This window comes from Varroa jacobsoni, unplaced genomic scaffold (assembly GCF_002532875.2).
Source record: "Varroa jacobsoni isolate VJ856 unplaced genomic scaffold, vjacob_1.0 scaffold_1297, whole genome shotgun sequence".
Taxonomy (NCBI): Eukaryota; Metazoa; Arthropoda; class Arachnida; order Mesostigmata; family Varroidae; genus Varroa; species Varroa jacobsoni.
In genome coordinates, this window is record NW_019214199.1 from 157,155 (window position 1) to 167,775 (window position 10,621).

The 10,621-nt window shown below is 39.2% G+C and overlaps 1 long non-coding RNA gene across 8 annotated transcripts in view; it reads left to right on the plus strand.

Annotated features, from left to right (window-relative positions):
- The window catches only part of LOC111268536 (uncharacterized), a 31,199-nt gene extending 21,932 nt beyond the window's left edge, over nt 1-9,267 (plus strand). For 7 of the 8 annotated variants that reach the window (XR_002685279.2, XR_015314253.1, XR_015314255.1 and 4 more), the window contains 2 exons: nt 7,397-7,603; nt 8,539-9,267. This is a non-coding gene — a long non-coding RNA (uncharacterized LOC111268536). Of the gene's footprint in view, nt 1-6,773; nt 6,844-7,396; nt 7,604-8,538 lie in introns of those variants that run through there. The other variant, XR_015314260.1, reaches the window with a different exon arrangement.
- The last annotated feature ends 1,354 nt before the right edge of the window (nt 9,268-10,621 follow it).

Genomic DNA, 10,621 nt, shown 5'->3' on the forward strand with positions numbered 1-10,621 from the left:
TTGTATTGAACCGTGGGTAAACAAATCCAAATCGAAAATCTAGCCGAATCAAATTTTCGGTCTATGTAGTGCGAGTTTTATTTTTATTTTTGCGATTTATTTTTTTTTGCTTTTTTTTTTTTTTTCGATATTTGGCAGAAGGCCAGAAACGGGTGAGCAAAATAGGCCCGTAATCATAGTTGTAGAATAGTTATTCTATTGATCCCGCCTACCCTTCATAGTTAAATTTCGGTACTATTTTTGAATAGAACGTATAATAGTTGATATTTTTTTTACGTGAAGAAGTGAAGCAATCGTATGTTCCTGGGACTAGAATTGTATGAATTGCTTGAAGGTGCGATAAAAAGGTCTTCGGAGTGAATGAGTCACCTAACAAAAGTCCGAATGCTAATAGGAGCCAGCTCGCTTAACAAAGGCAATTCTTTTGTAGCATAGCAGATATGCGTCTTTCGGCAGTTGCAGCAATTGATTAAACCTATCGTTCGATGGTATAAATGACATCCTTGTACAGATGCATAACTAGACAGCACGAAGTATAATTACTAAGACGAAGTTTCGATACGGCAAAACCGATAAAAAAAATCATTTGAGACTGAAATTGTGTGTAACACCTTTCAGTTTCCACCTATGTTCCTAAGTAGTTCAGTAAGTAATATAGCGTGAATTTTATCAAACGGGCTTACTGACGAATAGTTGAATATTTGTAGTTGTATACATGATGAAGAGCATACTACGTGTACATATTGCGTCATAAGCGGTCAGGGGTTCAGTCCTTGTGGTTTTCCATGCACCGCTATTCTGACGGAAGCAAGCCTTCTGAGAACAACGATATGAATTATTCTATTCTGGACGATAAAGCATAGGCCACAGGCACACGAGGTTAATGGCAGTGGAGCCTGGGCCGTCCTTCGACTATACGAGAGGTCATGCTTTTCTGTTTTGACAAGAAAACAAAACAAAACAGAAAAGAGGCCATTTTATGAATGTCTACATCTATAAACTGTGAGGTTATTTACGGCATGACAAAATGGATTCGTCTGTCGCATCATTTTGTTTGCACGCTCACCGATTTAGACCTGAGCCGTCCAAGCTCATTTGCCTGACGGTTATTTACTGATTTATACGGAAAGCTAATGTCCCGTATAGAATCAGGACAGCGGGCTTACTGCTACATACGTCTTTTCGAGTGGGTTTAAATTGAATCAAATAAAAATCTATCTTCTTGGAGGATTTACGGGGAGTGCAGCAAAAATGTTCGACTTATATTTATGAGGAGCATTTACAGATACTACATAGTTTTCTGTTGAAAAAATCTAGTTCTAGCTCGGATACATTAATGTGCTGGAGAAAGGTAGGAACTACAAATGCATCGAACCTTAGGAACCACTACCTAATTGCTTACACGCCCGAAGTTCGAGACAGGACCTTTATGGGTATCCTAAAGGGAACAAAACGTGTAAATAAATGATCTCTATTAAGTTGGGGATTCGCAAAAAGCTGGCTGCATAAATCATATTTATAATTGATTTGATTAAGGCTTTAAACACACAGACCTCCATGCGAACTTTACACAATATCTGAAAAAATATTTTGACCAGCATTAGGCTAGAAAGCTGGGCGGATTTAGTGAAAGCCATGATTCTAGTACGCCATGACGATACTACGCGGCGATATTAACTAGCAGCGCAATTTTGGAGGCTTAGAACAGCTGGATCCTTGATTAATGAAATGACACTGGACATAAGGCCGACAGTCCTTTCGGATGAGAACATTTCGCACTTTGCCAATTCTTCGTCAACACTTCGGCGATATCTAGCGCGCTTATCTTGGGCACGTGAAGAAACGTCCTTCGCTCACCATTATAAGACACGAATTTTAAAGGAGTCTAGTTATTCAGAGAATTGCTGAATCACTGTTAAACATTTCAAGGAGTTTTTCTTTTTTTTTTTTTGAAACGGCAGTCTCATTGCCTTCTGCTCTAATTATGAGCTTATGTTGTTTCTATAAAATGCGACAAAAGTGTTACAATATAGTGGTATGGCTGCTAAATCGTATATAAATTAAAGTGCACACGTTTACGGTTTATTTCAACTTTTAGTTACGTTGGATGGTTTGCTTTTGAAACATAACGAAGAAAAAAAAGGATTTTCCGTGAGAGTTTCAATTAAATAGCTCTAGCAATATCAATTTTGTTTGTGCACTAAGCATGTCTTTATGTAGGTTTTATTGAAACATGTCAGCGTCATCTTTAGGGCTGCTGGACTGGTCGATGGTGCTGCCATACTTAGGTAACTAAAACTTAGTTCTTAATGTTTAGAACGAATTTCACCAGTACCATGTAAAAAGTCTGTTATCCAGGGAAGTCAAGCACCGAGTCAACCACTTTTGTTCAATACAAGAATTCGCTAGGATACTAGCTAACCTAAATAAAGTAAATAAATTAAAAGTAGACACATGGGCCTCCCTATGTAGAATATCGTCATGGCGCTCGATTACGAAGACCTAAACTCTGACTAATCCCCCAAGCAAATAAATTATTAATTTCATATTTATTCAGATGTTTTTTTTTAGTCTCGTTACTGTCCAAAGTCTTAAAGAAGGACGCTGATTTTGGTAAAAGAATGGAATCCGACAAAGTTTTACTACAACCCTATTGTTGGCATATCTATAGCACAATCGTATTCATCACAGTGTACTTCGCTGGACAATGCCTAGATGGTAATTGCAACGTCGCCTCTAGCCCTTTAAAAACCGGCCCATTTCCTGGCGGCGACGTCTCGTAGGGCCGCCAAGAGCCGGACCGCTCTGCTCGGCTCTGCACTATCAGATCGAGCGTATCGACGTACGTGCTCGGATTGCTGGCTACATTTTATATCGTATACGCACGATCAATATTTTCTTACATACCGTACATCCGAACGAGAACGACTGCGTCTTGCGAGCGCTGAGAAAGCGAGCGGCAGTATCCGCTTGTTGGAGTTATTGGTTACTTACTAGGACAGCGCGAACGAAGAACAGGTTGATGCCACCGATATGCGTCGATAAGGGATATGCTGACACCTGAATGCTCATTTGCAGCGCGATTTCACCAATGATTACGACGGCTGCATAACGTAGGCGCAACAGAGATGCCGGGTTTTTCTTTTTCAATAAATGTGTTTGACTTTACGGGAGCGTATTGAAAGTGTACTCTATTTACAATCGAATCAGAATAATACCAAAGGTTCCTATCTTCTTTTACTTAAATTTCGCCCTTTTAATAAGAATGATCGGGGACTCAGCAGGAAATTTCAAACTTTGCTCCGACATTAATTAATTAACAGAATAATGATGATTCTCTTTATTATTATTATTATAATTGTCACTTGAGCGCGGCTTTTCGACATTTGAATAAGCACCAAGATATTCATATTATGTAAAAGAAGTACGAATTCTTCTTGGCGAGTGTGAACTTACCCACCGGCAGTAGCTGCAACTGGAAAGATCGCCTTGCTTCTAGAAAACAAATAACTTTTTTTTTTAATTATAGATAGATATTAAGGAACATAACGATGTTGGACCTATTAAAAGCTTTTAAAAAATACCACAATTACTTCGTACTCTAAATGAACAAGATAGCTTTGCAAAGGTTTAATTCCAGGCGTCGTTTGCCTAAAATTCTAGACGAGAAGAATAAGAGATCTAACCGAGTTTGCTTCACGCTATCTACATGATGAAATTATAAGTTAAGAAAAAAAAACCGTACATTTTTCGAGTAAAGTGGGTTGAAGACTTATCGTACGGATGAAAAACACAGGTGCTTCTAACGATACAAATTCATACCGTATTGTTGTAGGTATTTCGCAAAAACAAGGCATACACTGATTAATATTGTTGTACTTCGCAGTTAGTTACGAAGGTTAGCAACTACTTTACTAGGACCACTTAATCAATGATAAAATCGGCTATTAAAAGGACGGCATGGTTTGAATTTAGGACGCGGTTACTCATGTACATTTATGATTCTTAGAATCCTTAGACATGCACGGTAATTGGTACTATAATTTGAAAGCTGTACGTTGTCGCCTAAATTTCACTTGGCTAGTCATATTCTCCCTCAACAAACCAAACAGACGCCATAGCCATAAATGGCTAATGTAATTATCCCATTTCGCCATGGTGTTCGGTTCTTCAAGAATAGATGATTGCAACGAAGTAGAAAAATTTTGGCCGACTCCAACTGACTTGTTAGCTGATTCCAACCAAGCGTGACTTGAAACTGATAGGAGACAGCCATCCTATTGAGCTCCTGCATTCGCACGTGCGCAGATTATAGAATAAAGGTAATAAGTGAATTTCGGCTCCAAAGTAACTCGGTACGCGCTGGGACGACACCGATTCATTGAACCCATCTACCCGTTTGTGTTTTGCTATAAAAATAGCAAAATCTAAACAAATTGAAGCTCTCATTTATGAATTCCTTTATGTGGCGAATGTCAACGATCAGAGCTTCTATGAGGGGAGATCGGGAGGAAAATGCTATATCCGAGTGTGAATGCCCCTTGTGGCGTTGCGACAGAGGACAGCAACGATGCTGCCACAGCCTATAGTTAGTTTAGATTGTATACATTTTACCAGCTTGTGGATTTTCGTCTTACGAATCTAGCAGTATCGGCTAACAAATCGGCAACTTCCAAATCTACGGACCATATCAAAACGCTGTGAGCATCGCCGAAAAAACCGTTACGATCTATGGTGACTGGGCGCGGATCAATATTGCCGGCGGCTTTAAATCGATTGGCAATTGTTTTCCAATGTGTTCGGCTAGCTGCAGGTCCAATTCAGACTTATTGCATTCATTTCATGGGTGGGTCGACGTATCTGGTTGCGGGTTCAATTTGATCTTGCCAAATCCCTTCTCGATTACTTGGACAGCGCGAATGAGATTTCACGACGAAACGACCTCGCCTTTTTGTGGCCTATTTTCGATACACCTGAACCTTTCTATATTGCCTCAATATAAAGAGGTAATAGAATTAAATTCGCTGCTTTGTCAAGCTCCGTGGTTATTACTGCGACTGTTATGCAATAACAGACTTTCGCATACGTACACTATAAGGAAAGTTATGAATGCAAACAAAGGACTTGTAGAACTTGAATTGATGTTCTGCTTTTTAAGAGGCGCATTATTTCGAAAATAACAGGGAGCGATGAGGGGCAAAACGTACTCCAATACCCTTCTCGTTTAATAACGTGACAGCTGTGTTCAGGATATATGCTGGAAAAGATGTATATATATTATAGATATATGTAAAAGAACTCCTTCAATAATTATGTGCTAGGTGGGTTACTAGTCGCGAAAATAACGACACATTTCTGTAAAGAACATAGATTCAGCTTTTTCTAATTGCAGTTTCAACTAATTTTTTACTTTATTAGAAAAAGCTATTTACAACTAAGTAAATAAATAAAAATAAAAGTTTTCTATAAAAATAAATAATTTCTCTTTGGAAATTTGTTAGAAATGACGCTTTCAAATAAATAAAGCAAAGGGCGACACTCAGACTTGTCGATGAGTATCGCAGTCTGAACTTCGAAAGCAAATGAAGTAAACGAAGTTTTGTTTTTGGCGCTAAAATGGCGAATACTATAGATACCATTAAAATAACCAAAGCCTCAAATATGCTATACGGAGAGGTTTGTTATGCAATACCATATGTGGATCAAATAGTAACAGAAGAAGGTGTGAAAAAAGCAATGCCAGACCTTCTTCTTCCCCTTTCTTTGCAGAGTTTGGGAAACCAAAACTCTGTACTTTGAACTGATTTGAAATAGAATGATACCTCCTGAGTTTGGATCATATTCAATGCTCTGATCCGATAATATAAAAATAAAAACGCACTTAAGTCAATAGGTACTCCGTAAAAATTATAGTCTACAAGTACTCTTGTTGTTAAATAACTAGCAGATTCTAATTAGAAAGAATGGGAGATATTAAGTTTCGCAGAGATATCGTAAGTATCGTAATCGAGATTTACTGGAATAATGTCCACTTATCACACTGGCTATTAGGTTGGAACCAACTCGGCGCTTAACGCGTTAATGTTTAACACAGGCTTTATCCATTCTAATGTTAAAACCGCCACATGTATTCACCTCACTTCTCCGTGAAGGGGTCAGGAGGTTATAACCTAAGGAGTGAGGGGTCACACTGACCCATTTCCCTAGCTTCACTTCCGGCACCTCGGCCCATAGCTTTGCCAATGCGCGGATGTTTTTTATTGACCAGGTGCGTGGTAGATCAAACATCCGTAGAAAAACATCCGCAGGCTAAAAGAGGCAGGTCGCTCGCCAAAGTATTGGTCTCGAAGCCATTTTGATCGTACTTTAACGTCTGTCTGGCATCCTTAAGCCGAAAAAGCCCAAAATCTTAGGTAGCGACCAGTGAGCATGGGATTGCGCAGTACCGTGAAAATTGCATACGTCCCCGACTTGACAAGGGCTTAGTTCTTTGTGACTGATTGACTGTCTTGATCTCAGCCTCTTCAAACTGTTACGGACCTGAAGCTTACGTGCTTGAATCAAGTTTATTTGGATTTAACTGAATTAGTCGAAGGTAGCTAATATATTCGATCTCGAACCTATTTTAAAGCACGTTTAACATGAGTAGTTTCAGCTGTTGACGCCCTAAAGAACAACGGCTGCTAATGGCTCGCAACTTTGTGGACTTAGATATGTCAGAAAATACAGAGTGGGTTAGGTGAATCTAACCGAGAAGCAATTTTCTGGGTTAAAGGTATTTAGTCTACCACCGACGGACAGAACGTAGGTCAATGGCCTGACAATCGCTCGATTGTTAAAGTGGTGAGTTGTCGAAATCTCAGTACATTTGTATCCACCTGGCTAAAACTGATTACGTAACAGCGTTACTGGAAGAAAAAAAGTTCAGATTCAGATGTTGTCTTAAAGCTAGAAGGTGCCGTCTGTATCTAGCTCTAATCGTGCATGTAGCTCGTGTAAGGTTTCAGGTGTAAGGTTTGTCCTTCTATTTAGATGCTGGTTATTTGTTCATATCTGACGAATTTGAAGAGGTCTATGGCTGTCGAGACAGAAGAAGGTGGTCTTTTCGAAACGACTAAGTTCAATAGTACAGGGAGCACCTTTAGCAACTGGTCTTACTTACGCTTTGCAAACTGGCAAAAGTTATATGGGTATTCTACAGGCTACTTTAACGGATGACGTACACGTTCCGTTCCGAACGCAGGCGACTCCTTCCCGAGTGCGTACTTCAATGTATGTATTCAGGAAAGGTATAACCGAATTGTTGGGTTGTTGCTGGCAGGATCGGCAAAAAGCCTTCGTTGAATGAAAAGCCAATGGGTTCTAACGCTCACTGCGCCCTACGATGTTATTACAGATGCAGAATGCACTATGCTCGCTCAAAATGTGGCGATCCGCACTACACGTGTCAGCAAAGGCTATCATAAGATGACTGGGTGTAACGCTGCAAGATATACTAATACCCTAGATAAATGGTCGTGCAACGAGTGGAGCGTTAACGGCTAAAGTTTACGAGGCGTTCGAAGTTACCACTTCAGCTTTGGCCGAAGAAAAAACTACAAAGGTAAGAAAAAAAAACCTTTTTGATGCCGATCTTCTCTTTAGTCTATCAGTTAGGGATTTGACCCAGGGTGCAAAAAATCAGCAAGAAAGCTATCCGGTTTGGTCATCCGCAATTCTCACATTTGTAGTGATTGTGTTAGCCTTAATGATCACTAGCGGGAATTGACGAATACCAGATGCTTTGATTTTTTCGGCTGTGCAAGTTCCATATAGATTTTGTCGAAATGTAACTTGGAGCCAATAGTTCAAAAAGGTATGATTCATATTGAGGCAAGACAAGAATTGAATATCATAAAAGAAATGAACGCTTTCTTTGATTGGTAGAGATATTTTGTATCTACTGGCTTGCTGTCGATATACTGAAAAACTGGGTAAACTCGTCATTGAAAATCTTCTTTGCCTCACAACCTAACCTGATTTTCTAAGGAGCCCTTGCTGCTTTCTACTGTTAGTTGCCGTGGCAACTCGTTCTACTCTTAGTCCAAAAGGGAAAAAATTGTCTAAAAGTTTAAAGCGCATCAGTTACTGCCACAGCGCTATCGGCATTGCCTGTGTTTTGCAAAAACTAGTCAAATGAAGCTTCCGGGAAATTATCTGTAATATTTTTTTGTTACTTCGAACACCATTTTTGAGCGGAAGCTAGTCCTGAGACGTGGAGGTCAGACATGCTCAGATATATCAGCTGAAAAAAGCAATGCTTAGGACTTGACAAAGGTAACTAGAAGCTTTTTGCGATCCCAGGAGTCTCGACGACAGAGTTTTGTTAGTATCAAACTAGCTTTAGGGATTAACGAACTTTTCTTCATTCCTGGTTATTTTGATGACATAACCTACTAATGGTGCGAATTAGCTACGGTCTTACTGTAAGGAAGAGAAATCCGAGCATCCTCTGTATTTCGAAAATTCCTTATGATTTTTACGCTTCTTGATTTTCAGGGATGCAACATGGCATTTTGTTTTACCAAAACATAATTAAAAATAGAAAAAGACAAACCTGGCCTCAAGAAAGCTTCCGTGACGCTAATATCCTACCGGTTGCGGCATAAGAGAAATTCGAATGCTGAAGACACAGCGTTATATGTACCCTCAATGACACATCACGTTATGTTTACCCTTACGCGTTGTACATTTCACTCGTTCATGACGACACCTATTTATGAAATGGTCATTCTCAAGACACCTCAGACGAGCACTTCTCCGCTTCTTCACACCGTTTTCTCTTGCTTAGGAATGTGAAGGTCATGCAAGGAAGAGATTTGCCCTCCTTGTATCTATATGAAACGGATAATTGTGTCAATTATCTACTATCTCGATCTGGCTATTTTTTTTTTCTAATTGATCTGATATCGCCCGTTAATGAGTTGATCTAGTTGCCATAAACGTTCATGGTTCTTGTTTCTACTAATGATAAAATTGCCTCTTGATTAATCGATTTTGTTGTTGATTTTTATTTCGGCCATCTTGTTCGTTCAGCAGCGCCTCTAGAATAAGAAACGCGACAGATAAGGCGTCTATCAGCTGCCAAAGAAATACGAATGTTTACACGTTTCCACCTGTGGTAGAGGCCAAATTATTTAGTCTATGAGTTGCACTGCCATTATTACTAATTGTGATTGAGAAGTTGAGCATCTGCTGTTGTGTTAAATAAATAACCTATCCCGGGTACACCAGTTGTTTTTCAATATAATGAGAATGTCGAAGGGCGATGGAATATAGGCTACCGAACACCGGCTGATCCAAAGCTTAGCCACTGTTATTTTATTTTTTTTTGATCCAAATAATTGAGATGGGTATATACGTCACGAGACGATTATGATTCCCCCCCTCCCCTATTTATTCTAACTGTAAGCCTACGTTTCCGAGAGAGAGCTATCTCGAGCAGTACTTGAGTTACATATGTAATATTTCAATTACTTTAGACTTACGTTTCACCCGACAGAAAGCTTATTCTTCCAACATCTTGTATATCCTATAATCCAGTTACGGTGGTTCGACTAATACCTATGAACTATTATTTACTATTTTCAACTCAAAACTTCTAACTTGCGGTGAACTTGTGCGTTTTTGAAAATATTGCGGATATTTCATACTGGACCGCCACAGCAACGGGGTGCAGGACAATTGACTTGAGGTCACTTAAGGCCTCGACTTGATCCCTGGCGATAACAAAGTACTACCGTTATTATAGTCATTAGATAAGCGAACAGTTACGTTTTACGAGGTAAAATATAATCACGTTTTTACCTGTCGTATATTCGAAACCGTCCCTACTGTGCTATGGGTTCTTAATCAAGGCAAACATACTGAGGTAATCTAAGTCTGTACAAGAGTAACAGACACGTTTTCAAAGTAAAAAGCTTCGTGGAAAAATGATCAAATTGGTTCATTATGTTTTATACTCAAGAGTTCTGGCTTATAAAGGCAGGATCCAAAAAAGCATTTGACCAAAATTCGATGTTACATTTAAAAATCATTAGACCTAGGAGGTGCGTTGGCTGGCCATTGCGATCACCCGACCTAACGAGTTTGTCTTTTAGAAACAAGAGAGGAGTTTTGCCTTCAAAAGAGAAAACTGGATACTTTTCTAGTTTCTTTCTTGGTGAGCTAAACTTTATTATTCAGTTTATTGGTTATTTTCACTCAGTTGTTAATCAATGCTAAATGGACGGGATACATTTTTCTACACGCGCATTTTCTCACTTCCATTATCTTCACAGCCTCCTATTTCTGTAAATAAATTCAGGCTTGCCAAATAACTTCCATAAAGTTTAGCTTTCGATGATTATCGGTGCTCTATGGTTCCATTAAAGAAAATGTTTTAATTACTGAGCCTTACTGATTTCGAGTTTAGAAGCGTTTTGTGAAAAAAGTTTCCTTCCGTTGTCAGCCTTTGATAGCCGTTTTGGAAATGCAGCAATTGGGACATCTATTGAGAGGGAAGAGATGGCTTGAAGTGTAGTCTTTTTCGTATCACAGAATCCTAATTAAGTCATATGTCATTCTTATTCTGTCATAATAT